The sequence below is a fragment of the Rhinolophus hipposideros genome (genome assembly GCF_964194185.1).
Source record: "Rhinolophus hipposideros genome assembly, chromosome: 7".
NCBI classification, from domain to species: Eukaryota; Metazoa; Chordata; class Mammalia; order Chiroptera; family Rhinolophidae; genus Rhinolophus; species Rhinolophus hipposideros.
The window spans coordinates 7,926,090-7,952,567 of NC_138053.1; the positions used below are offsets into that span (position 1 = coordinate 7,926,090).

Consider the following 26,478-nt stretch of genomic DNA (forward strand, 5'->3'; position numbering starts at 1 on the left):
GACTGGTGTCCTTATAAAAAGGACATTTGGATGCAGCCACGCACGCAAGCAGAATGTCATGTAAAGATGAAGGCAGAGATGGGTGATGCGTCTGCCAGCCTAGGACCCCCCAAGGTTGCCCGCAAACCACCAGGAGCCAGGGGTGGGGCCTGGGACAGATTCCTCCTGGCAGCCTCAGAACAAACCAGCTCTGTGGGGCCTTCACCTCAGACTTCCGGCCTCCAGACCGTGAGACACTCTATTTGCAGAGGGTTGTTACAGCCGCCCCAGGAAACAAATACACTTTGTATAGTTGAATATCGCACCATGAGAACTCCCTCCTGATAGCGGTCAGACTGCACAATGAGTGTTGCTTGTGAAATTAAAAATCACTTATGTATCTTTCCAAAGCATGTTACTGAGCTAACCCCACACTGTAGCACCACTTCCCTGTGTTGATGCAGAGGTCTTGTCTTTTAACACAGCCACCCCCCCGTTACTGCCCCTTTTACGGATGGGGTCACCTTCCCGTGCTCACACAGCTTGACTGAAACAGTGCAGGATGGGAGCTTTGGCGCCTGGACCCCAAACCCAGTGCCCTGCGTACTTCTCAGGGTCTGTGCCCACCCCCTTTCTGGCCTCTATCCCATCATGCATTTATCAGCTGTGGTGGGCAGAGGCACCTAGGGTGTGGGGTGAAGACCCTCTAAACTGGGAGTCAAATAGTCCTGGAATCAATTCCTGACTCTACCATTTATACCTGAGTGACCTCAGGTGAAGCGTCATCCACTTCGTGAGTCTCAGTTTCTTCATCTATGAGATCATGAAAAGCCCTTTACAAACTGTAAAGAGCTGGGCACAGGGATTTGTTGTAATGCCTTATCCTGATGTCACTTTTGCCTAAAACAGGGCCGACTTTCCCCAGCAGCCCCTGCAAACCCCTATTGACTAAAGCATCCCCAGCTGTGGGGCTGGGAAACCCTGCCCAGGCCGTGAGCACTTCCTTCCTCTCTCAGGTCTGCTGAGCGCTCCCTACTTCCCAGGCCGCCTTGTGGGAGGTGAAATAACGGTCCACATCCTAATCCCTGGAACCTGGGAACATGTTACCTTCCAAGGCAGAGGGCACTTTGAGGACGTGATAAAGTGAAAGACTTTAAGACTGGGACAGTCTCCGGGATGACCTGGGTGGGCCTGACGTGATCACTTTGGTCCTTACAAAAGGGAGGCGAGAAGGTCAGAATCGGAGGAGATGTGATAACAGAGATTGGGAGACGCTACACCTGGAGCCTTGAAGAGGGGGGGAGAGGCCAGGGGCAGAGGAGTGCAGGTGGCCTCTAGAAAGGCAGGCAAGGAAACACATTCTCCCCTAGAGCCGCCAGAAGGAAGGCAGCCCTGCTGACACCTTGGTTTTAGAACTTCTGACCTCCAAAACTGTGAGATAATAATAAATTGTGTTGTTTTTAAGCCACAAAATTTGTAGTAATTATTGTAGCAGCCACAGAAAACTAATACACCCCTCCAAGATGTTTTGCTGGCATATTCCCTTTAATCCTCATCACAACCCTCTAAGGTGGATACAACTAACATCTCCATTCTACAGCCAAGAGAATTGATGCCCAGAGAGGTTAACTAACTTGTCCAAGGTCGCACAGCAGGTAAAGGGAGTGGGATCCTAACCCAGGCAGTCTAGCTGCAGAGCTTTCCCCCTTCAGCAAGGGGACTGCAGCCTGTGCAGGGCTGGGTCTCAGGCACCTCCTGTCTTCCAGTAGCTCCCTCCACCGCTGGGCAGACTCTCCCTGCAAGTGGGTTGATTCTGTCTCTTGAAACCAGACCCTTGGATTTCTTGAGTTCCTGGTTAACCATGCTCTGATGTCTTACGTGTTTCTGGAGGGGGTGGGAGGATGCCCTGCCGTGCCCTCTGCTGGGAGGCAGCATCTTGGTAGCACTTCATAAGGGATGGGAGAGGGCATTGACCCCAGATCAGGGGCCTGCATGGAGGGGACCAGCCATTCAGAGTGACTGACAGGCCCTGAGAAAGTCATAGCTCCTGCTACTACCCAGCTACTCTCAGAGGCCTGACAGAGAAACACCACCTTGCTGTCCCACCCTGTATGTGTGTGTCTGTCTGTCTGTCCCCAATGCAGGTGTGGGAGAGGGGCTGTCAGATCACACAGAACCTTCTCCCCAGTTTAGAGTCATTTCACATTCTCCCCAGCTGGCAACTCAGCCAGCCACAGGAAAGATCTGGTAGGAAGTCTTGGCAAGTCCTTCTCCATTCTCTCAGCCCATCCCTCCCTTCCAGGAGCCTCAGGCTGCCCTGGGCTCTTGGAGAGGCCACAGCCAGGCTGCCTTGTCCCTCAGACCTGAGCCCTCCATCACTCTGTGGAGCCCCCTCCTGCCTAAGCCACCAGCCCAGCTCCACTGCAAACCCCGCCTCTGTTACCTAAAAATAACTCCTCTCCACCCTACTCTCTCCCTCCTGGGCTTCTGCGGGTGTTAATATTCTCCCAGCCAGGCTGAGAGCCTCGGTGCTAGGCAGACTGCAGGCCAGTAATTAGGTTAACTCCCCTCCTGCCAAGGACAGAGGCCGGTGGGCTGATGGGGCTGGGGTAGGGGTGATCGGAAATGCTCCTTTCATGGACTGAGGTGATTGTGTGTGTGGGGGGGGGAGGTGTGGTGAGTGCAGTATGTAGTGTATGTGTGTATGTGTGCGGTGTGCTATGCGTGGGATGTGTGTGTAGTACGTGATGTTAGTGTGTGAAGAGCCTGTTTGCATCACAGAGGATCTTGTCCTCGCCCAGAACCTTCCATAGCTGCTGTCTCCCAGTGTGTCTGTGAGGAGGCCTCTGTTACAAACGGGAAAGCAGACAGGGACTGTCCAGCTAGCCCCATCTCACTAAGAGCCCAGTGCAGCTTTACCCACTTTTGGGGGGCAGCGACCCAGTCCCAGGCACCTACTGAGACACAAGTCAAGTGACTTTGCCAGCAGTGTTTGGTGGTGGGACCTGAGTCCTCCCTGAAACCTGACACCAGCCCTGGGTACTTTCCTCAGGGGAGAAGCAGTGTCGTGCCAGCCTGTTGGAGGGCAGGGGCTGTCCAAGCAGCTGTGGGAGAGGCGCCAGGAGGGGGCGCTGACCTCACACTGGAGAGTCCCGGCAGAGAGGCAGAGGCCAGGGCCAATGCGGGTGCTGGGCCAGACGTCTCCAAGGGGCCCTGACATGACGTAGGCACATTTATTGTGATGTGTGTCTAAGTGTTAGAAACAGCACGTCAGGCCTGTCATCCTGGGCAGCACTGCTCCTACAGGCTGAGTACAAACACGAGCTGATTTAAAGAAAGAGCTAAGTAGCATTACAGAAGGTATGCAAAAAAGCAAAATGTGGAGTTAGAATACAAACTGCCCACGTGTCAGTGATACCAGGCTGCTTTATAAATTTGACTCCATGCATCCCAGTGCAACAAAACCTTCCAGAAGGAAGAATCCAGCAGGGCTGGAGTGGTCCATAAGGACAGCCTAGAAGGTGAGACTGCTGAAGGTCAACAAGAGGTCACCTTACTCCGGACCTGCCCACTTCCCCCCACAACCCTCCAAGGCTGTGTAGCCTTGAGCAAATTACTGAACTTCTCTGGGCCTCAATTTCCTCACTAGCAAAATGGAAGTGATAATGCCCATTGCCAGGCTTGCTGAGAAGTTTAAGTATACAAGGCCCATAACACACAGTAGGTGCTCAACAAATGGCGACTTTCCCTTGATTTTCTTTACGAGGAGGTCAGGGTCCTCCTGCGCTCACAGGGAGGCTCCGGTCTGAGGCTGGGGCTGCTGAGAGGAGGGCTCTGGCTGGGCTACACAGGACCAGAGATGAAGAAGCAGAGCTCCCCGATGGGCAGCCACAGGCCGAGCAGACGCACAGGGCCTCACTGCTCCCCCCGCAGGGCCGGGCCAGCATGAGCGCGGGCTTTGTCTGAGCTGAGCAAGCTGCTGGGACTTAGGACGGAAATTCAGCCTGCCAGGGTCCCTGGAGGAGTAATTAAAGCAGGACCAAGGGGGGAAAAAGAGACCCTGCTGCCTTCAGTGCATTGAGAGGCTTTTCAGTGTGAAATATATACACCATATTTATACACGCACACATGTGCAGGCCTTTTCCAGGGAGCCCAGCTCTCTCCCTGTCCCACACTGACAGGCTGCTCCAAATCACCCATCTCTCCCCAAAATACGGCCGCCGGAGTGGGCAGGCTGTGGTTGGTGCAGGCCAGGACCCTGGAGCTCGGCAGGCCTCCCACGGGGCTCTGCCTCCAGCTCACTCAGCCTGCAGCCCCAGCTGGGGCAGGGCCCCGGGTTCTGGCAGGTCCTTGCAGGGACATGAGTTTTCTGTCCTTTCATGTACACTGGACTTCTGCTGCTCAGAGGGGGCTCCTCCTGGGCCACTGGCCAGGCAGGAAAGGCCTCATGGAAGAGCTGGGCCCAGGTTAGAACCCCAGGAAGGGACCCTCAGTTGATCCACTCCTGCCGCTGGGTGCCTGGGGATCGGATCATTGTGTGTGTGCTCCTCTAGCCATCTCTGTCCCACGGTCTGATGTGTTGCTGTGTGTATTTGAGCACAGATGCACACTGGTGGGGCCCATATTGATGGGGGGAGGGCTGTGTATTTCAGGAGTTGTGTGATATGATGTGGTGTGTGTCGGAAGTTCGGGTCATACAGGTGCAGAGGAGGTGTTCACGAGTGTATGTACGTGGATGAGTGGATATGGCGTGGGTCCTAGAGCAAATTAAGCCTGAAACGTCGCTGGAGGCAAAAATGACAAAACTAAAGCTGTCCTATTTTGGGCTCATCATGAGAAGGCAGGGTTCTTTGGGAAAGAAAAAATGCTGGGGAAAATGGAAGGCAGCAGGAAAAGAGGAAGAGCAAATATAAGATGGACTAACTCCATGAAAGAAGCCATGGGCGTGAGTCTACAGGAGCTGAGCAGGGCTGCTGAGGACAGGACCCTGTGGACGTCACTCATTCACAGGGTTAGCAGGAGTCAGACCGACTAACAGCACGTAAGAATAACAATGAGGTATGTATGTGGAATGTGCATGGGGCATGGTGTTGGGTGTGCAGATGAGGCATGGGTATGGGACGTAATCGGGCCGTGTCTGTGAGACATGTACATAGGGCATGAAGGAGCGTGGGGGCATGCAGGTGGCATGTATGTGAGACACATGTGAGCTGTGTGAGTCTGGTGTGTGTGTGTGCCATGTGCTTATGTGCAGTGGGTTCAGGTGACTGGAATCTATTCTGCTGGCAGATGGATGCTGGAGATAAAACTAGGTCACATTCTCCAAGACAGCCTCAGCTGCCATCTCTGCACCCGTCCCCCACCACTCAAACCAGTGCCCTGTCCCGGTCGGAACAGGGTGCTCAGGCGTCTAAGGACAGCTTGCTGCACATTCCTTGGGGATGAGGGTTCCCAGGCCAGATCCCTGCCCAGGGAGACAGCCTGAGTGCTTCCTGGAGCTGGACACAGTAGGTGCCCAGCAGTGATGGAGGGGTGATGGGTGGTGGCTGATGGCCTGTGGTGGCCTGTCAAGGAAAGAGAGGAAGCACACATCCCAGGCCACAGTGATGGATAAAGGAGCAGGGCTGCCCTCTGCCCTGCCTGCACCCCTCCTGCTGACATTCTCCCCTTGTTTCTATCCCATCTTTTTTCACGTGTTTTCTCTCCTCATCTTAATCCTCCCTCTCCTGAGCATTAAATTTTTTTTCTTGAAATACGATATGCATACAGAGTGTCGAAATCATTCATATACAGCTCAATTAAGTTTCTCAAATTGAACACACGTGTGTACCCAGCATCCAGATGAAGAAACATTACCAGCCTTTCTGTACCCCCTCTAGTCACCACCCCCCTAAAGATAAACATTATCCTGACTTCTAACACTACAGATTAGTTTTGTCCAATTATCATTTTAACCCCAACACCTGAGTCCCTTGCCCAACCCCGCAGCAGCGTTAACCCCTCCCTGAATGTGAGAGGTAAGGAGAAAGCTGTGAGGTCATGCTATCTGTCCCCACCTCTCCACCCCCTCTCCCCCCACCCCGGCTTGCAGGCAAAAGATGGAGGACTGGCTGGCTCTTGTCACAGATGTCTGTTGAGTCTCCACAGCCCCTGCTTGAGTGTTTGGGGGCTAAATTCCATAGCTTGACAAGGAATCATTAGCTTCTATAAGTGTGTCAAGGCAATACAATCTGCTCTAACGAAGACACTAAAATTTCAGTAGCTTATTACTACTTATTATTATTTCTCATTTTCTAATAATCTTACACTGATATTCTTGGTCAGCAAGCAGCTGTCCTCCAAGTGATGATACAGGGACCCAGGCTCCTTCCATCTTGTGGCTCCCTCCCCCTCCCCAGGGCCTTGGAGTCTAGAGCATCCTGCCAGCAGATGGGGGAAGAGAGGCCAGAGAGGGCACACCTGCTTCTTAGGTGCCTCTTCCAGGAAAATATCACTCTGCCTGCATTCCATTGGTGAGAATAGTCACATGGTCTATCTACATGTGAGGAATGTTGGGAGATATAAACCTTGGATGGGCATTCACATCCCATTGACAGGTCTCTGTTCTGGAAGGGGAGCATGAACATTGGGTGGACTTCTCTGCCATAGTGGGCTTCATGGGGAGGGAAAGCCCAGAAAGGACACAATCTCTTTGCTCCTGCCTCTACTTTGCCTGGTGGGCAGAGTTCACTGAAACAATGCCTTATTTACTTATCCCTTTGAGTGACTTCTCACTCATTCATTCACTTGCAAATTCATTCACTCATTTCCCCCAAGCCCTTTACACAAATATCCACTCATCTGTGCACACACATCCTAAACACCTATAAGACCCAGTCAAAGCCAAAGGTGCAGAATAACTGCTCTGGCCAGAGTCACACACCCACCATGTGGCCAGCTCTCAGGGGTTCAGGCTCTGGGGTACCAAAATGTCCAGGGAAGAGCCAGGGAATTGACAACCTGGTTCTAGGAGGTAGGTCCTTCCCACAGGGACAACATTCAAGGACCTGAGTGAGTTCTAGCTTCAGGCGTGCCCTGCTGAGGGCAAGGCCAGGACCCAGGAAGAGAAATAAGACTGTGCACAACTTTGAGGCCAGTGATTCAGGGCACAAGCCTGGCTTTGCTCAGACAGATGGTGGTTTGAGTCCCTGCTCATGTCACCTAGGGACTGGATGGCTACGGGCAGCTCTGAATGTCTCTGGTCTTCATCATCCTCACCTGTGAGACGAGACGATGATCCGCAGCGCACAGGCTGATTGTGAGAGATAGAGGTAATGAGGGTGACCAGAATCACTGGGGTATAACCGCGTTCAAAGTGGGTCGTTCTCACTCCTGGGCCCAGGCTAAGGGGCACTTGGATCTGTGGGGGATGTGATTCCAAGTCCCCGGAGGGGAGAAGGCTTAGGCTGCTGATGACAGTCCCCCAACCCCGGCACAGGATAGCCTTAGGCCAGGTTGGGGGCTGAACCATTGGGACAGTTGTGAAGCTTTGGCAGGGGAGGAGAAGTCCCACATGAAACCCTAAGACAGAAAAGTATGGCCCTCTCCCCTCTTCCACCTCTTCCTCTGGTCCCAGCAAAACTCTCCTTCTTTCACACTACCACGTCCCAGGGATCTGCACTCTCCAAAAGGACCCTAGTGAGGGCAATGCTTAACCCAGAGCAATGGTCCCTTATGATGGATTTACAAGTAGAGAAGAAAGCAAGAGACAGGAAGGAGGAGGCGAGTGGGGGAGGCTGCCGCCTCTGCTCATTTTTTATTAAAGATCTGCTTCAAGGTCAGCCCTGCCCGTCTGCCACAAGGGACTCCTCAATTTCTCTGCAGAGAGAGAGAAAGAGAGAGAGAGAGGCTGGGAGCAGGGCTAGGAAATGGAGAGGAAGAAGCCTGGGGTAGGCCAGGCAGAGAGGCACAGAGAGAAAGAGGCACAGAGATTCATGAATGCAGAGTAGACCCAGCAGAGGGCTGGGCACTGAGGGGGCACCAGGGCGACAGGGAAGGGAGCGGGGAAAGAAAGGACGACAGCAGAGAAACACTGATGGGTTTGGCTGAGGCAAAGAGTGAACAGTTGCGGTATCAGATTTAGGGAGGGACCCAGTACAAGGCAGCAGGACATTGCTGGCCTTTTCATCTGCATCATTAATTCACTGTAGGCTGTGGCAATGAGAGGACCTATAGTAATTAGAAAAGGAATACAACCCTCAGAGACAGGTATTATTAGCCTCATCTTTCAGATGAGGGAACGGGGGCTCAGTGAGGCTTTCCAAATCCACACAACCAGCAGCAAATCTGGGCTTTGGGCAAGGGAACAGCCCGGGGCACGAGGAGCAGGAGCTCTCAGGCAGATGAAGGCCATAGCATCTGTTCTCGCGCTCAGGACAATGATAGCGGGTCTATCCCAAAGTGTAGGACTCGGTAGATATGGCAAATTAAAGATGGCCACCAAGAGGTGGGATCTATGTCCCCCACCTTTGAATATGAGTGAGAGGGCATGATTTTAAATGCAGTGGGCTCTGTAACTGCTTTGACAAAATAGAAAATAGGGAAAGTGATGTCGTGCCTTCTGAGCTCAGGTCTTAAGAGATTGGCAGGTTCTATTTCCCCTCTTTTTGGAACACTTGCTCCAAGAACCCTGAGCTGCCACATGAGAAGTCTGATGGTCGGTTGGAAACACCACATGGAGAGGCCTGAGACTACCTGGAGAAGGAGTGAAGCCAAACTGAGCCCAGCCCTCCAGCCAGTCCCACCAGGGCCCCAGACATGTGAATGAAGGTGTCTTAAACCTTCTAATCCACAGCTCATCCATCAGCTGAAACCACCAAGTGACCACATTTAATGCCTCGTGGAGCAGAAGAATCACCTAACCAAACCCTACTCAAATTTCTGACCCACGAACTTGTGAGCTATAATAAAATGGTTATTGTTTTGAGTTATTAAGTTTTGGAATATTTGTTATGCAGCAACAGATAGCTTTAGAACAGGTCTGGAGAGAGTTCAGATACCATCACATTTAACAAGCACTCGAGGTGGTTCTGATACAGAGGGTCAAGGAAACACTTTGAGAAGCCCTAGAAGAGAGGGGCTGACTTCAAGGCCAAGTGCCCCTTGTGTCTCCATCACATCGTACAAAGAGATAAATGGAAAGAGACAAGGCAGAGCCAGAGGAAAAGGGAACAGAGTAGACCTGGGGGTAGAAAGGGGGAAAAGTGGAAGGGGAGGACAGAGAACAGCTTGGTGACAGACAGAAAACCAGACAACTCAATTCATCAAGCAATGATTCCTGCCTCCTCTGTGCTAGTGTGGGAAATATGGAGATAGGCACGACCCAGCCCTGCCTTCACGGAGTTCATGTTCCAGATACAGGATGGCCCAGAGAGAGAGTGGCAGAGACAGGGAAGAATAAGAAAGGTCAGGGCGAGTTCTGCGGTCCAGGCCACTCACTAGAAGCTGCTCTCTGGGCGTGGGAGCTCTAGCGAGTGAAGACATCAGCCTGGCCTGGCCAGATGTCTCATCACAAGGACTTTCCTGTTCTTGCCTCTGAGCATGAGCCCCCTGGAAGGGCGAGGTGGGCACCAAGATAGGTGGGCACCTGGAAAGGAAACTTTCCCTGGACAGGGAAATCGAAAAAGGTGCTACAACAAATATAAAGGCCAGTGGGGGATGCAGGGGTTGGTAGGGGAAGAGAAAGGGGAGGTGGGCAATGTCAAATTTAGTGACATGTTGAAGGCAAGTGGGTCTGGCTATGGGAGGAATGGGAGAACATGAATCCACTCCAGGTGCAGGGCTCTGAATCAGACACTGAGTTTGCGTCTACTTTGGAAAGGTTTATTCAAGGCACTATTGTTCCCATAATACAAATGGCAGGATGTAAACAGACCAAATTTTGGCTGGTGAAGCTAGGCAGAAGGGAAGCATTTAGATAGCCAATCAACAAATATTTACTGAGCACCAACTATGTGTGAAACTGGGAATACAGCAGTGAGCCAAGTCCTCACTTTCATGCAGCTCAAGGTCTAGGGTGTGAAGAGAAGAAAAACACAAGTGGATGAGTAATATGACAGGTGGTGATAAGATTAAGTATAAGGGAGAGTCCTCCACTGCAGGTAGACAAATGGCCAATAAGCACACAAAAGATGTTTAGCATCACTAATTACCAGGGAAATGCAAATCAATACCAAAATGAGACATCACTTTACACCTATTAGGATGACTATTATTTTTTAAAAATCAGAAAATAACGAGTGTTGGCAGAGAAATTGGGATCTTTGTGCATTGCTGGTGGGAATTATAATGGTATGGCTACTGTGGAAAACAGCATGGCAGTTCCTCAAAAATTAAACATAGAATTACATATAACCTACTTCTGGGTATATGCCGTAAAGAGACTCGTTCATAGATACCGGTACTATTCACAATAGCCAAAAAGTGGAACCAATCCAAATATCCACTGATGGATGAATGAATAAACAAAATGTAGCATATTGATACAATGGAATATTATTCAGCCATAAAAAGTCCTGAAAGGGGCCGGCCCAGTGGCTCAGGCGGTTGGAGCTCCGTGCTCCTAACTCCGAAGGCTGCCGGTTCGATTCCCACATGGGCCAGTGGGCTCTCAACCACAAGGTTGCCAATTCGACTCCTCAAGTCCTGCAAGGGATGGTGGGCTGCGCCCCCTGCAACTAACAATGGCAACTGGACCTGGAGCTGAGCTGTGCCCTCCACAACTAAGATTGAAAGGACAACAACTTGACTTGGAAAAAGTCCTGGAAGTACACACTGTTCTCCAATAAAAGTCCTGTTCCCCTACCCCAATAAAAAAAAAAAAAGTTCTGACATATGCTACAACATGGATGAGCCTTGGGAACTTTATGCTAAGACACAAAAAGGCAAATTCTGTATAATTCTACTGATGTGAGGTACTTAGAATCGTCAAATTCACAGAGACAGAGAATAGAATGGTGGGTGCCAGGGACCAGGGGGAGAAGAAATGGGGAGTCACTGTTTCACATGTACAGTTTCAGTTTGGGTTTCAATGATGGCTGTGCAACAATGTAAATGTCCTAATGCCACTAAGCTATACATTTGAAGTTGTTAAAACTGTAAATGTTATGTTATGTGTACTTTCTCACAATCATTTTTTTAAAGGAGGGTAAGCGGGAAAAATCGTGCTGAGCGAGGAGATGAGATTTTATATGGGGAGGTCTTGGAAGGGTTCCTTGAGCAAGTGCTATTCAAGCAGAGAGGTATGTTCCAGGGGCGAGTGAATGGGGAGGAGTGGACACCAGGAGGGACTAAGGCTGGGCCCAGGCAGACACCACGGAGGTGAAGGAGGGACAGGTCCAGGAGGAGGGGGGTCTGCAGGAGAAGGGAGGGCTGGAGAGCTCAAGGGCCACAGGGCTCTGACTTGAGACCAGACTTGAGAAAGGCCGGGTGATGGGTCAGGGACCCAGAATGAAACAGGCAGCCCCTCCAAAGATTGAATTGAAGAGCTTGGTGAAGGGACTCTGTACAGAGGTGTGGGTGGGGATACGAAAATGGAGCAACACAGGACAGAGAAGCACCCAGAGTCCTTCCCACCTCCAGGCCTGAAGTGTCACAGGGAGAAACTTAATGCCAGAAGGTGGCTAGAAGACCTGGAGCTGTGAAGGAGGGGGTGCTAGACCAGAGCTGGAGAGGAGCTCAGCAAGGGAACAAATAGCTAACCTCTCTCTCCTCCTGCACTTCATTCTCCTGGTGGTGCTTCCCCTTGGGTGAACCCAACCAGAAGTCAAGAGCAAGGGAGCCTGGGTAATCAGTCTCCAGAGGTTAGCCTCCCAAGGCCTAGAGCAGGGCAGAGATGGGTGGGGAAGGGACCCACAGGGGCAAACAGAGGAAAGCCAGCGCAGATGGTGATGCCATTTGCTAAAATGAGTAACACAAGGGTAGGAGCCCTTTTTGAATAATTAGCAGGCTGATAGTGAAACCAAGGTAGAGGTCTATTCCTCTGAGCCAGGGCAAGGGAGTACAAGAGGTGAGAGGGCTACCGGGGGCAGCCCATCCCATGTCTGGTAGACATAGGAAGTCTGCCCAAGGGAGCTGGGAAAACTTGCAGCCAGCTTACAGGGCCCTCTCCCCTTCTCCCCTGAAGCAGCTCCCATTGTAAAGCTAGAGGGGGCAGGTGCTTCCTAGGCAGATGAGGGGAGGGCAAGAGAAGGTGTGCCCAGCTGGAGAAAAGTGTTCCCGGGCACTAGTCCCAAATAGAGTTGAGGCCAGGGCTGGTTAGGAACCAGATCAGTGCAGTGAGGTTTATAGTCAACTTGACTTCCTTTAAGGAATGGGCTTCACTCTGAGAGGATGCCATCCCTGCACCTCCCCTGGCCTCCCTCACGTCCCCTCCACGCACCCAGTCATGGCTCCTCAGTCAAGGAGGGGCCCTCTCCTAGCCCTTGATCTGCTGACTCCCTGCTCAGTCAGGCAAAGGGGGCAGCCCCTGCCAGGCAGGGGAAACAAGCACACTGGTGTGAGGCCAGCTCAAGGCCCCAGCAGATGAAATATTCATGCAGCCAGAAGGCGAGACCAGCAGAGAACTCGCCCCTGGGGCTATGGGGCTGTGGTAATGGCAGCAGCAGCTGCAGCCCACCCCTCTTCCCCATCCCAAGCTTTGTTTTGCAGACCTCACTGGGCCAGGTTTGTGGGGATCCCAAACACACACACACACACACACACACACACACACACTGCGAAGACACATGTGGGTGAAAAAACTTGGGGGAAAGGAGAGAGGAGGGCAGGAGGGCACACACAGACTCTAGACAGGGACACAGAAACAGACACACACAGACATACCTATGTACAGATGGGCACACTTGCACGTACACACACGCAGACTCACAACAAAGATGCACTCCACCCAGGAATGATTCTCAGAGTTATAAAATGCCTTCTTAAAATCTGTGCCCCGGGAGCCTCCTTGCCTCACCCTAGTCCAAGCCCTGCTCAAGCCTGCGTGGGTACTTCCAGCCCTGCTTCCTGAGACAGGAACATTCCACAGGGACACCACTGGTTGGCTCCAAGCAAAGGCCTCTGTGTTCCTGGCTTCCATTAAGGAAAGGTCTCTGGGCTGCGAACGCCCCTTCAGGAGCCTGCCTCTGAATTTCCCCCACTCTGCCCACTCACTGCTCAGTCAAGGGAAGGGAGGTGGGAGCTGCAGGATGACCAGGCCGTCCAAGGTCATGAGAGAATAACCAAAGGGTGACTTGAACTCACGACTCCAGATGCCCAACCCAGCACCACTGAAGGTGCAGCGATCCCATTCTCCAAATCCTCTCATCCGTTGGGATGTCCCCCGCCACGACCCGGCCCAGCCACCAGGATGCATGATGAAAGGGGCTCCTGGGGGCATCTCCCAGCCGGATCCCTGGGCCCTCTTAGACCCTGCTGCAGTCAGGGTCCTGGCCAGAGCTCAGCATACTGAGTTCCACTCCCAATTAATAGCCTCCTTTGCCCCGAGCTCCTCCCGGGACTGGCGTGTCCCCACCCTCAAGTTGTGGAACCGGTGTCCCTGCGTGGAGAATCCTCCCACGCCCCAACTCTCGCCTCCGCCGCTGGGGGCCCTCCACACCTACAGAGGGCGCTGCGCGAGCCAGGCCTCTCTGGCCCGCCGGCAGGCAGGGAGGCCGCCTCCATGGTGGTGCGCTGTCCAGCATTTCAGCAATCGGCGGCGGCGGCGGCGGCGGCGCCCGCGGGGGGACCGAGGACGCCGGGAGCCGCGGAGCTGCGCTGCTGAGCCGAGCCGAGGAGGCGGCCCGGAGGCGGCCAGGACAAGCGGGGCCACAGGGCCTGGCTCGAGCGCCCGGCGGAGCGCGGCGGTCAGCGGGGAGGTGAGAGCCCCTGGTGGGGCGGGGGCATTTCCCAGAGGGGCTGGGGCTGGGTTGAACCTTGGTCCTCCCTAGCTAGACTGGGACGCAGGGTCCGCAGGCCCCCCAGCAGACGGTAGCTTGGAGGACTGCTAGAGTGTTTGGTCGGGGATGCGAGACATCTGGGGAACAGAGACCAGAAACATTGTTCATTTCACAGAAAAGGATGGAGAAAGTGAGTACCCTGAGAGGTCATGGGCAGGACTCCCCTGAGCATAAATGACCATGGCCTGGCCCATGAGGATGCTAGGCAGCCCCCCAACTGCAGTTCAATTGCCCTGCACCAGCTAAGGAAAAGAACCTGCTCCCTAGGGAAGGGAGAGACCAACGCAGGGACCCCGTGGAGATGTTGTTCGTTGAGAGGGGTGGAGGGAGCAGGCCCCCACCGGAAGGCTGGGTTTCTGTCCAACAGGGAGTGGCAGCGTAGGGGACAGTCTGGCCCCTTTTTCAGCTGCCCAAACGCCTCTGGGGAAGCATGAGCTGACAACAAGAACTGGGTCTCACACAGGATGGCATTTACTCTCTCACTAGGAAGAGGACAGAGGACCCAGAAGTGAAAATAGCCACTAAGAGTTTAGGGGGTTTCTCTGTGGGCTCTCTGGATGCCCAAGGAGAGTTTCTGGATCTCAGAGCGGGCCCAACCCCAGGACAAATTCCTGGTAAAAAGGAGAGATGAGAAAAGAGACGCAGCCTCTGCTTGTGTCCTCCCCCCCCTCCCAGCGCTCCTGCCTGGAAGCCTCCTGCAGTTCCTGCTCCTGGCAGCAGGTTCATTGTGGGCATGGATTTGGGGGAGAACAAGAGAAGGGCAGCCGGGTCTGGCCTGGCACTCCAGTGCCTGTGCTTTATCCTGGCTATAACTTCTCACTCCCCTAAGACTTCACTCACTCACCCACTTCTGGCTTCAGGGGGCCTAGGCTGGCCTTTTGTCCCGAGTCCAGAGAAAAGGCAGATACTTTAATGGAGAGCAGGGCAGGGGCTGGAGCTGGAGAGTTTCCCTGTCAAGGGGACATCTTAAGGTCATGTCCCCAGCATATGCCAAGTTCTTCCCCAGCCAAAAACAGGACCAAGCTGGCGGGGAAATTCCCCCCCCCCCAATACCAGCTTCTTGGTTCCCTAACTTTATGCCCCATCCCACTCTCCTGTGAGGGGTGGGGGAGGAATTCTTGAAGAGTGAATAGTTGATTAGATTTTTAAGAGGTGGGGGTGGGTGGGTTTGGAGCCATGGATTCTGAAGTCTGAGAGACATGGGTTCAAATCTAAGCTATGCAACTTCAGGTAAGCCACTTAACCTTTCTGAGCCTGTTTCCCAATTTGTAAAACACGTAAAAAGCATGAATAGTATCTACTTTGCTTTTCGAATAAATAATCCAGATAATGAATGAGAAACTACTTTTAAGCTGTAAAATGTTGGGCAAGTGTTAGTAAATCGAATGCAAGTAAGAATTTCTTAAGGAGGAGCTGGATGAAGGTGGCAAATTTTTCAGCATTGTCTGAAGCACATCGTTCTCTCCCCAGAGGAGGTGGACATTGGCTGAGGGCCTCGTACCAGGCTCCATGCTAGGCACAATGCTACAATTGACTCAGTGAATCCTCACAAAACTGCACAAGGACGCCATCATTGTCCCTATCTCACAGCTGAGAAAGGAGATGAGATGAGTAACTTTCCAAGGTCATGAAGCCACCCAAGCTGTCTTCTCTAGGGCAGAAATGGAGCTAATGACGTGGCTCGGTCCCTTGATATCAAGACCCAGTTAAATGCCAGTTTCTTGATTCATGCTGCCAGTTTTCCAGGTGGGGAGCCTGAAGCATATGGGTGAGGGTGTGCAGTGCAGGGAGAAGCTGACTCCCCCAAGGTCACTGGGATATTTGGAGGTAGAATGTGCTTTGAACTGGCCAGTGGGTGCCCCCACCCTAACCCACCCCCGCCACTGTCACGCCTGTCAGATGGGGAGTCTGGGTCTGGCAGGCCCATCTGCTCACTGCCGCACCCACTTCTCACCTCCTCTGCTTGCCAGCCGCTTGCTGACCTCGGCAAGCCAGTGACGGCCTGTTCCTTTCTGAAGCAGTTAGTCGTCGCCCCCTGAGATGGGCCTTGGTCACAAGCAACTGCCAGCACTGCTGGTATGTGCCTCACCTATTGATGTTTCTCTTCCTCTGACCAATTTTTATTGCCCCAAGGAGCAGAATCATAGTTCCCCCTGTCCCAGCAGCCAGCCAGGAGCTCTGCTGAGGAGACTAGGGGAGCCCACCCTCTTCTTTAACTCCTACACATACTCTGAGCCCCTGCCACTTCACATACATTATCTCATTTCATCGTCACATAACCTGGTCCTTTTCACAGAGAAGCAAAACAAGGCCTAAAAGTGACATGACTTTCCCAAGGTCACAGAGCAATCTTGGTGCAACCCTAGCCCATTGCCTCAGGACCCAGTGTGACTTCCACAATACCCCCCTGCCCTCGATCCTTCAGGTTCTCCTGGGGGAGGGTCACCCAGGCCACAGAGGGCTGCTGGGGCTAGAGGACAACATGTGGTGGACGTGACGGAAGGCCTTTGGAACAGGAGTCCAAAGCCTCCTTTCTGGGCCCATATCTGACCCTGCTTCTTGTATGACCTTGAACAGGTCCCTTTCTGTCTCTGGGGCTCAGTGTCCTCGACCACAAAATGATAGGGTTTGATCAGATGACCCCGAAGCCCCGGCCAGCGAGATTTTAAGATCTCCCTGCTCTATAAATCTGTATGTCAAGAAGCCTGTGGTTCCATCAGCAGAGATAAAAGTCACCTCCGGTGTTTCAAGGTTTGATTTATTAGTAGGAGCTGAAATTTAAAATGCACCCGTCCCTCCTACCTACAAGCTTGAGGTCTTAACTCCAGGGGGGATATATGACTTGGAGAGACCTAGTGGCTCACCTGGAGATCCCAGGCTGAAGCCCTCCTTGCCCAGGATTTGAGACAACCCGCAGGGACGCTGAGGACGCCCTGCTCCCACATCCCGGAGTTGTTTGCCAGACTCCAGGAGGGCCCCCAGACACACGCACAAGCCCCATGTCCTGGGAAGCAGCAGGGGTGCGGTGATTGAGGTTTGTTCAGAGTCTTGGGGACAGGGCAGGATTTTGCAGCTGATGCTATAAAGAGAGGGTGCAGGGCCCTGCAGAGCGGGTGGGTGGGTGTGTCGACTAGTCCAGGCCCAGTGGGGAGGGGCAGCCAGACAAGAAATGGAGAAGTTCCTTCTCAATTCCAACACCTGGGCTCAGTGAAGCGGGGAGGGAGCTCAGAGAGGGAAAGGGTTTAGTGAGGAGAGAAAGAATCAGAGAGAGGGCACTCAATAAGAGTGGGTTCAGAGAGGGAGGGGGTGGGGGCTGCACAGTGAGAACCGTGAGAGAGGGTGGGAGGCCCAGAGGGGCAGAGGGGCCTAGGTCCGTGAGGGGTTCATTACAAACAATGAAAGACCCCAGCTTGGCCCAGCTTCGTTCTTCGCTGTGGCTTAGTCCTGCCACTTTACCTCCCTCTGGGACCTGAGCATAGGAGGGCAACAGTTCCTTTCCCAGAGGCCAAAGCCCTGTTGACTCCATATCACCCAGAATGGGGTCCTCAGGGGGCCTGGGCAGGTGCACTGGTTCCAGGCTGCTCAGGCTGACTATTGTATTGGCCTGGGAGAAAGGCCTTCAGAACTGCCCCCAACCTCCAGGGACTCCCACCCTGTAGTCAAAAGCCACTGGCCCATCCGTCTGCAGCCCTGCTTCCTCAGCAGTCAGCCTGGCCTCCGCCTCATGCCACCCCCGCCCTGGCCTGCTGCCCACTGCAGAGGCTTCTGTGCCAGCTGGAGCTGGCCGGCAGTGCCATCGCTCCCTTAGCATCCCGCCGGGGCCTGTGCGGACTGAGGCAGCCTAGCCCCAGGGATTTGGACCTTGGGGTGCAGACAGCTTACTGCACTGAGGAGCTCTTGGCCTGCCAGTTTCTAGCTTTGAGTGTGGCCTGTGGCTCCTTACCAATCCCTATCCCCACCACCATTCACCAGAACTCCCCAGAATGGAGACAGATGAAAGTAAGTTTCACTGAAGTCTTTTGATTTGAGAAAATGGTGCATCTTGATTGTACAAGACTTGGGAAGTAGAGAAATTAAAGAGAAAACCATCAATAGTCTCACCACCCAGAGGTAGCCACTGTGAACAGAGGAGTTTGATGGGATTTCCTTCCCGGATTTTGCCCATGCGTTCATAAATCCATGGCGTTAAATCACTGGAAACATGCTGTTGGAGGAAGCCAGCATCCTATTTTTTCACTCTACCATGCGAATTTTCTAAGAATCTTTAAAGATTCTTCAAAAAGCATAATTTTAATGACTGTGTGAAGGCTGGGCATAGATGGAGCTGCTTCGCAGGGAGCCAGAGAAAGCTGCAGAGAGAACCTTGCCCCGCCCTTCCCCTCCTGGCTGGGGTACACCTTCAGGGTCTGCTTTCCCTTGGAGAGATGGCTATGTGGCCTGTGACGGGGTAAGCCAGGGGCTGAGGTGAGCCTGCTTCCTCTGTCTGCCCTCTGCCAGGACCAAGGTGGGAGAGCCAAAGCTGCTGGGGAGGGGGAGTGTGAGAGAGCCATACATATCCCCTGGGGAGGGTGACAGCCTGGATCCAATAAGACCTCAGGAGAAAGAACTCAGGACTGGGAATTGAGCAACGGCTTGGCTTTGGATCTCATCTGGGTCCCAGCCTCCACAATCAGGTCTTTTTCCTTTCCTGTAAGATGGGCCTGATGATACGTTCCTCCAGTGTGCCATGAGAAGTGACTCAGGTAACGGGCATGAAAGCTCCCAGGGAAGGAGAAGGCCCAGTGCACTCCCCAGAGACAGCGATCCTGTGGGTGTGAGAGCACAGCATCGATGGAGCACCTGTTTTCTGGGCTCAGTAGGAGCACCGAGGACACAGGTGAATCAGACACTGCCCCCGACCTTGAGGAGCCCCCAGACGAGGGAGGTGTGAGGGGACTGACAGTGACGTCCCGTTGAGATTCTGCTGGGACTAAGAAATCCACAGTGATGTGGGCAGCCAGGAGAGGCTTCTGGGAGAGTGGCATTGAAGTTGGGACTTGGAGAATGACAGGGAAGGGCCAGACAGAGAAGGCAAGGACATGGCATTCTAGAGGACATGGGGACACATAGTGTAGATGGAGCACAGAGGCATTCCTAGGAAGCCAGGGGGAGTGGTAGGCAGGTCTCAAATGACTTTAAAAACCACTGTAAGAGCTGGGAATTTATTCGGAAATCAATGGAAGCCATGGAAGGCTTTAGAGCAGTGTCTTAAAACAGTCAGATGCACTTTAGGAAGTCCACTCTGGCTGCATTTGGCAGGGGGAGGGACAGGGAGTGGAGGATGGAGAAAAAGAGACCAAGGGCAGAGAGGCCAGGAAGGGGGTGATGGCACAGCGGAAGAGGGGACAGGTACCAGAGACACACCTTTGGGATATTAGATAGGGTGTATGTGCACGTGACCCAGGCTAGGCTCATCCAGGGAGAAAAGAAGACCCATGGGGCAGGGGCTGGGGCAGGATAGGAGGCGGGGCAGCCTGCCCTCCATGCCTATCCCAGCGGCTGGCACAGACCTCAGTGTCAGACAGAGAACCCCAGGCTGGGGAGGGTTGGGCTTCAGGACTGGCAGAGGAGCCCAGCCACGCTTTCTCCCAATAGAGTGTCAGAGGGGGCTTCTGGATGGTAGGGAAGCTGGGGCACTAGGCACGTCCTGCCTCGGGCAGTCCTGGCCCCCCTCCCTGTCTGACACAGTCTGACACATGCTTCTTCGTCCTCGTGGCCCATCCATTATTGTCCCCAGAACACCTCTCCTCTCTGTCTCCCAATTTCTCTGTTCCTTTGTCCCCTGCTCCTCATACATCAGAAAGCATAGATAGTCATCCATTCATTCATCAAACATTTCCTCGACAGCTCCTCTGAACTGAAAGCTTAATTGGCATTGTCATCCCCAAGCTCTGTGCTAGGCACTGAGAAAGGGAGGAGCTGCCCTCTCAGTCTAGTGGGGAGCAGAGCCCATAAACTGGCGGATGTTTGGGGTGGGATATGGGTTACATGGAAGCACCCCAAGGGTTCCCAGGCACTGGTGGGGGAGGTTGCCTGCCCCACAGGATGAGTACAGTTTTGTCAGGGGAAGAAAAAAGAGGAAGGGCATTTCTGGCAGAGGGAACAGCATGAACAGAGTTATGGAGGAGGAAAGAGCACGAGGCACTTGGAGAATGGTGTGGCCGGAGAGTCAGGGCCTGGCCCAAGGGGCAGAGGGCCAGGCTGGACAGAGAGGTCTCACGAGGGGCTTTAGTGCCAGGCAGGGGAGTCTGGCCTCTCTCCTGTAGGCAGCAGAGAAACCAAGGGATGTTTCCAGCAGGTAAGCACACAGAGCTGTTCAGGAAGGTCACCCCTGAAGGGCAAGCATGATCTGGACAGATGGAGAGAACAGGAGGGCCTGCGGTGTGCTTGCAGGACACAGTCACATGGCCTGGGGCCTCTTCCTGTGGCTCCGCTCCTCCCAACCTGGGACACTCAGAACCATGGCAGTCATGGTCTCTAGGTGCCTAGTACCCGCCTCGGCATGTCCAGAACATTCTATGAAAAGCCAATTCCTGGCAGCCACCCACTCAGAATGTGAGTGTGGGGCTTGGGGGTCTGCATTTTAAAAGCTCTCAGATGACCGTGCCTGTTAGAGTTGAGAACTGGTGCCTCATCGCTTTGCACCCGCCGTGCCCTTTAGCTAGATGCCCTCTCTCTTCCTCTACCTCGTTGAACTTCAGCTTCTGCTCAGGTGTCTGCTGTGCAATGCCTTGTTCTCAGCCCTCTCCTCCCTCTGGGTGCCCCCAAGTGCCCAGTGCTGCCTCTTTCTCGGCCCCTCTTATACTCTGTCCGGGCTGGTTGTTTGCCCTTCCGTCTCCCTCAGCAATCATCATGAACGCTCACTTGACATTTCCCACGTGCTGGCTACTGCTCTAGGGGCTTCATGTGTACTCAGTCATTTCAGCCTCACAACATCCTATGAAGGAGCCAGTTGACAGCAGAGGGACACTGAGACATACCAGCATCCGCCAGCTAAGACCAGAGAGGCTGAGCGTTTCTGGGATGCCCGAGGCAAGGAGTTCTTTGAGGGCAGGGACCCTGCATTATTCATGGTTGCAGGTCCCCAGTGCAAGTGCAGCGTAAGGCATATGCTCAGTTTCCTCATCTGTAGGATGGGCTGAAGGATGACAGTTCCCCTCCAGGGCTGCTCTGCAGCTTGGAGAAGTCCCTGACTTGTAAGCTGTGAGGAGTGTGGTCTGGGTGGGGATGGGGGCAGTAGAGGCCAGGACTCTCTCTGTGATGTTTAAGATGAAAGTTTCCCAGAAAGAAGGCCTTTCTACATCCTTTGCTGTGCTAAGGTCCAGCCTCTCCCACAGAATTCAGACCCTCTCGACCCTGGCTAGGGGCTTGGAGAGGGCTTGTGACTGGGGTTGGGCTGGACACCCTGGTGAAGATTCTGGGGCTGGTGGAGGAGCAAGGTGGCCCCTGGGAGAAGCCACAGCTGCAGAAGCAGCCCTCGCTCCCACTCTGACCTTAAGTGGCTTGCCCCTTCCCAGAGCAAGGAGGGACCCCTCCCCACCATTCCTGCCTCCCACCCACAATCCTTCAGGGACCATAGGTTGTTGTCAATGATGTTGCTAATTAACTGCTTAATTAACTATTTAGGCTAATCAGATTAATCGACATTAATTGGCTACCATTTGTCAAGGACCCTGGAAAGCTATGCCTCTCAGAGTTGAAGTGTGTGGCTGGGGCTTCGCAGGGGAGTTGGGGAGGTGCTGTCACTGAGCCTTGGAGCTGCGGGGAAGGGTGGCAGGCAGTAATAGGACCAAGGGTACCAAGACTGCTGCCCAGGGAGTGTTTACCTCCTTGTGGCCCTTGGGCTGCTGAGTTCTGGCTCTTCACACTTTGGGAAGAATAGCACCTCTTCCTCTTCCTTAGTTGCATTTAAAAAAAAAAAAAAAGAAAGTTTAATGAGGGACCACAAGGAAGAGCCAGATATTTTTGATTCCTAAGGGCTGTAAAGACTTTGGAGGGGAAGAGATCTTAAAAATTCTAAATAAGCCAAGATATAATATAAGTAGGTCACCCCATGACAACTGCTGGGATGTAGTGCGCGTATGCAATTTTTTAAAAGGAGGGAAAGATGAGCAGTATCGGGTAGATAAAATGCAAAATATTAAACTGCGATAAAATGATCAGATTTGCATTATTTAGTCAATTACAGCCCCCAAAACCCACAGTACATTTTTATGCCTGTTTTAAAACACAACTTACAGTTTGAAATTATAGCACTTGAAACAGAAAAGAAAAAACTACTATGAAATCCATCCTACGTTTTTTTTGGGGGAAAAAGCCAACCCACTCAAAACTGGGAGTGTGAATTTGTCTTCTGCACCGTTCTCTCAAGATTAAATGGCTCTCACATCTAGTCCAACGCTGGGCTGGAAGTTGGTAGCCTGCCGTCTCCTCTTGACTTTTTCACTGACCCCCTGAGAGTCTCCTTCCCCTCTCTGGTGAATCCCTGGCCTTTATTCTGAGAGAGTACTTACATGGAGCAGAGGAGGGGTGGGTTTTGAGTATTCTGGAGATGAATGCAAATGTGAGGGGAGCAAGGGGTCCATTTTAGTGAGAGGGTCAAGCTCCCCAAATGAGGGACGCCTCCTGGGCAGGTGGAGGGGCTCCCCACTTGGCGACAGAGATCTCTAGCTTGGTAAGGGAAGACCTGGAGAATGAATGTGTGGTCTCTCTCCCCCTTTACTGCCCTATCCTGCAGCCCCTGGGGGAGGAAGGACCAGGAGAGACTGGAGGCCGTTGCCTAGCAACGAGAGGCGCATCTGGACGATGAGAATGGCAGGCGAGACTCCAGCCCCCGGCCTGGCTCTCTTTTTGATCTCACCCAGCCCAGCAGAAACCTGGGGGGGATGCCCAGGGCAGCCTGCCTGATTAGAGCTGAGTCAATAGAGGGAATTTTCCATAATGAGATTGTGTGTCCAGTGGGGGCAGCTGCTCCTGGCTTCTTCTGTCACCCTCCCCAGTGGGTGGAGGGGCTTATCTGTCCAGCACACCCTTCCTGCTGATAACTCCTGGGGAGGCACATCACCACCCAACTTTGATTTTTCTCAGTCTGGACTGCCAGGGACTCAGAGCCCAGCTTACCTGGCGCCAAGCCCCAGACACATCATCCAGATGGGGAAACTGAGACCCCGAAAGGAAAAGAGATCTGGTCATACAGCCTCTAGCACATCTTACCTTTTCTCAGCCCAGCTCCCAGGTGGATCCTGGTGGGAAGGAGAAGGAGGTGAAGGAGCTGAGGGCAGCTGATGAGAGTACACTGGCTCCCCTGATTTCACTCCAGGGTCAGCCCCAGAGGCCAGCTTGGGAGGGTCCTGACACATAGGTGGCTCTCCCTAGGACACCTCAACCATGCCATGTGGCTTGGATCCTCCCCAGGACACAGAGATCACCACCTCCCTGGGAGCCCATGCCATCAGGGAGAGCTCAGCCACGCAAACGTTCTTTCTCGGGTTCCTGCCCCACCCCAAATCTCCATTCTAGCTCAGGTAGCCATAGGGAAGCTGTTTGCGCCCTGGCGGGAAGCTCCCCAAGGCCAGGGAGGGCGCTGAATAGGAGAACCATTGTCTGGGTCGGGCAGGGAGTCCTTTGTTCCACTAGAGCTCAGAGGAAACTAAAACACGACTTGCTTATTTGGTATCAATACTGGTCTTTACAGGTCTATTAACTGGGTGGAACTGGTCTAGTCTATATTATTTTCAATGACAGTATTTCGTGTTCTGCTCAATTCCACTGGTCTGTATTACCGGTTTGCGGGTTCCCCACCATCCTCTGTTGATGTACCGTCCGGTTCAGGCTCTCCATGGCCTGTCCTGAGCTACAGGGGCCTGCCCTGGCGTAGACTGTGGGTCCCTCCTAGTGCCCGGGGTCGGCCACTCAGATCCCTTGCTCTGGGAACGCAAATCAGAGCCAACAGGAGCAGAGACAGGGACCCTGGGCTGATGGGAAGGGCCTGGGAACCAGGCAAGTCCTCCCTGTCCATTCAGGACAGAGCTGGACTCCCGCGCTTACAGTGTTCAACAGTGTGGCCCATGCAAATGGCAACACACCAAGCCTGAGGGTGAAAGCAGTCACCAGGGACCCTTCCCACCAAGGTGCCCAGCGAGGGCAGTGAGAAAAAAACAAGTAGTGAGCTCGCTGTCACGATAAACACAGGCTGGGTTTCAACCAACATTCCTCGATGGCTGCTTTGTGCCAAGCTCTGTGTTGGGCACCGGGGACATGAAATGGAAGCAACCCAGCCGCTGCCCTTGGAGAGCCCTCACTGGGCTGGGAAGGAACACAGTCTCAGTAGAACGAGGTAAACACCAGCGGTAACCAGTGGGTGAGGCTCCAGTCGCACTGCAGAGGTGTGTACCCGGCCCCGCCCGCCCCGTGGAGGTCAGGGAAGGCTTCCCATAGAAGGTGATGTTTGAGCAGAGTTTTGCAAGATGAATGGAAGGGGAAGGGCACTCCCGGCAGAGGGAACAGCATGGACGTGTATTCCTGGTCAGGGCGGAGTGCCCTGTGTCTGAGACAGCGTGGGGGCGGGACCGGATGCCCAGGACCCAGGGACCAGCAAAGCCACCTGGGCTTTCTCCTGTGGTCAGTGAGCTTGCCCTCCTTCTCTCGCCTGCCCCCGACACCCCATCTTTGCTTTGGGAACTTGGTCGGCCCCAGCAGCTCCATTCCATAGCACAGAGACTGCAGGGAAAGAGATAGTTCCAAGCCCTGCCCCGGTACAGCGAGGCCCAGAGCATGGCAGACAGGGAGGGCAGGAGAGGCACCAAGGGCGCTGTGGCCCAAGCCCAGGCTGTGGTGCCAGCACCCTGAGGCACAGGCCGCCTGCCTGTCCTGGAACCAGACCTTCACCAAGCCAGCCAGACCCAGCCTGGGGGCTCTGGCCAAGGCCTTCCTCTGGCTCCAACACGGACAGCAGGAAGCTCTGGCTGCTGAATAATTGAAAGGAAGGCTTTCAGCACTTCTCCCTCCCCCTGCAGTGTCTTCTGGAAGGTTGGGTAACAAGCAGCTGTGCCAGCTCCCCCAGCCTCCCGAGAGACTCCAAGGCGGTTGGGAGGAAGCTCAGTCCACTAACCCTCTCACTGCCGGCCTGCCCCAGCCGGCACCTTCCTCCCAGCCCTCACCCTGCAGCGTTTTCTTACGGAGATACTGGTCTCTGCCAGTCCGTATGGGTTGGTATCTGTGAAAAGTGACCTTGTTAGCCTATTAGTCTCCACAAGTTGGTAGTGATTTGGAATGGCACATTATCTACCTGATCTGCTCTAATTTATACTGATCCATATGTCTCACTGGTTAACTCAGGCCTGTAGTGGGTTAGACTGCTTGGCGTTGTTTATGGGTAACACTAGCAATTAACACTTATACCTGTAACTTAGTAAGTACCCTTAACTAAAAGATTAATTCCTTCAACCTTAAAGGGATTACTTTTATTAACACCATTTGATAAACCAGGAAACTGAGCACAGAGGTTAAGTCACTTTAGGGCACATAGTAAGTGATTTATTTGAACCCAGGCTGGCTCTTCTGCCACCTGCTCATCTGCACATGTCTGCGTTGGTTTATGTGGTCTAGGTGAATGTAGTTAGGATCAGACCTCTCTCTAAAGGTCAGAGGCCAGCAAAAGTGAAAGCAGGAGGCAGCAAGAGAGATCTTTCCAAGATGCAAATCTGACCATGACCTCCCCAGCTCAACAGCCTTCACTGGCTCCCTATTGCCTGCAGGATATAATCCTAGGGCCTCTGTCCCTTCCGGTCCACTGTGCTCAGTGATCCACAAGCACGCTTTCTTCCCTTTTCAAATCTTCATCCCACAAAGCCAGACACTGCCCAGGATGTCCTTCCTCCCCTTTTGTCCCACCAGCTCCTACTTACGCTTTCAGATCTCTCCTCTAGGAAGAACTCCCAGCTATGCTACTCCACACACTCCAGTTCAGTTTCTACCATGTCCCCGCTCCCAGCACTTACCTTGCTTGCTGCATTTCAGGTATCACTGCTCTCCCCCTGATCTCTCTATCTCTCTTTTATCCTCTGGTGGGCCCCTGAGTGGCCACCTGCTGAATAGCTGTGACATGAGTGCATGACTCACCCAGGCCTGTGGCCCTTACCCCCAGCCCCACCCTCTTGGGCAGGGAGGGCGAGAGGGCTTCCAGTGTGTTATAGCCACTCGGCTGGAGTGGCTCACGGGCTGGAGGTCTGCAGAAGGGTCTTCACAGGGAGGGGAGGCGTTGACAGGCCCCCTCCTTCAGTGCTCCAGGAGACCTGTCTATGTCATGGGTACAGCCTGGCTTCAGTACAGGGGTTGGGGTGGGTTGGGTGGGGGTACATCAAGCTTCCTTGGACACAATGGAGATGGGTTTTCTTTCCCAGCTTGATAAAATAGCTTAACACAGTGCTGTTGTTGCACTCATTTTTACAAAGACCCAGACTTAGTTCCACAACCTCAGTACCTG

At 53.4% G+C, this 26,478-nt stretch overlaps 1 protein-coding gene across 3 annotated transcripts in view; it reads left to right on the forward strand.

Annotated features, from left to right (window-relative positions):
• The first annotated feature begins 13,680 nt into the window (after positions 1-13,680).
• SRRM3 (serine/arginine repetitive matrix 3) overlaps positions 13,681-26,478 on the forward strand; it is a 53,695-nt gene continuing 40,897 nt past the window's right edge. For all 3 annotated transcript variants that reach the window (XM_081054118.1, XM_081054117.1, XM_081054119.1), the window contains exon 1: positions 13,681-13,874. The gene's annotated coding sequence lies outside the window, so the exon portion shown is untranslated. The remainder of the gene's footprint in view (positions 13,875-26,478) is intronic.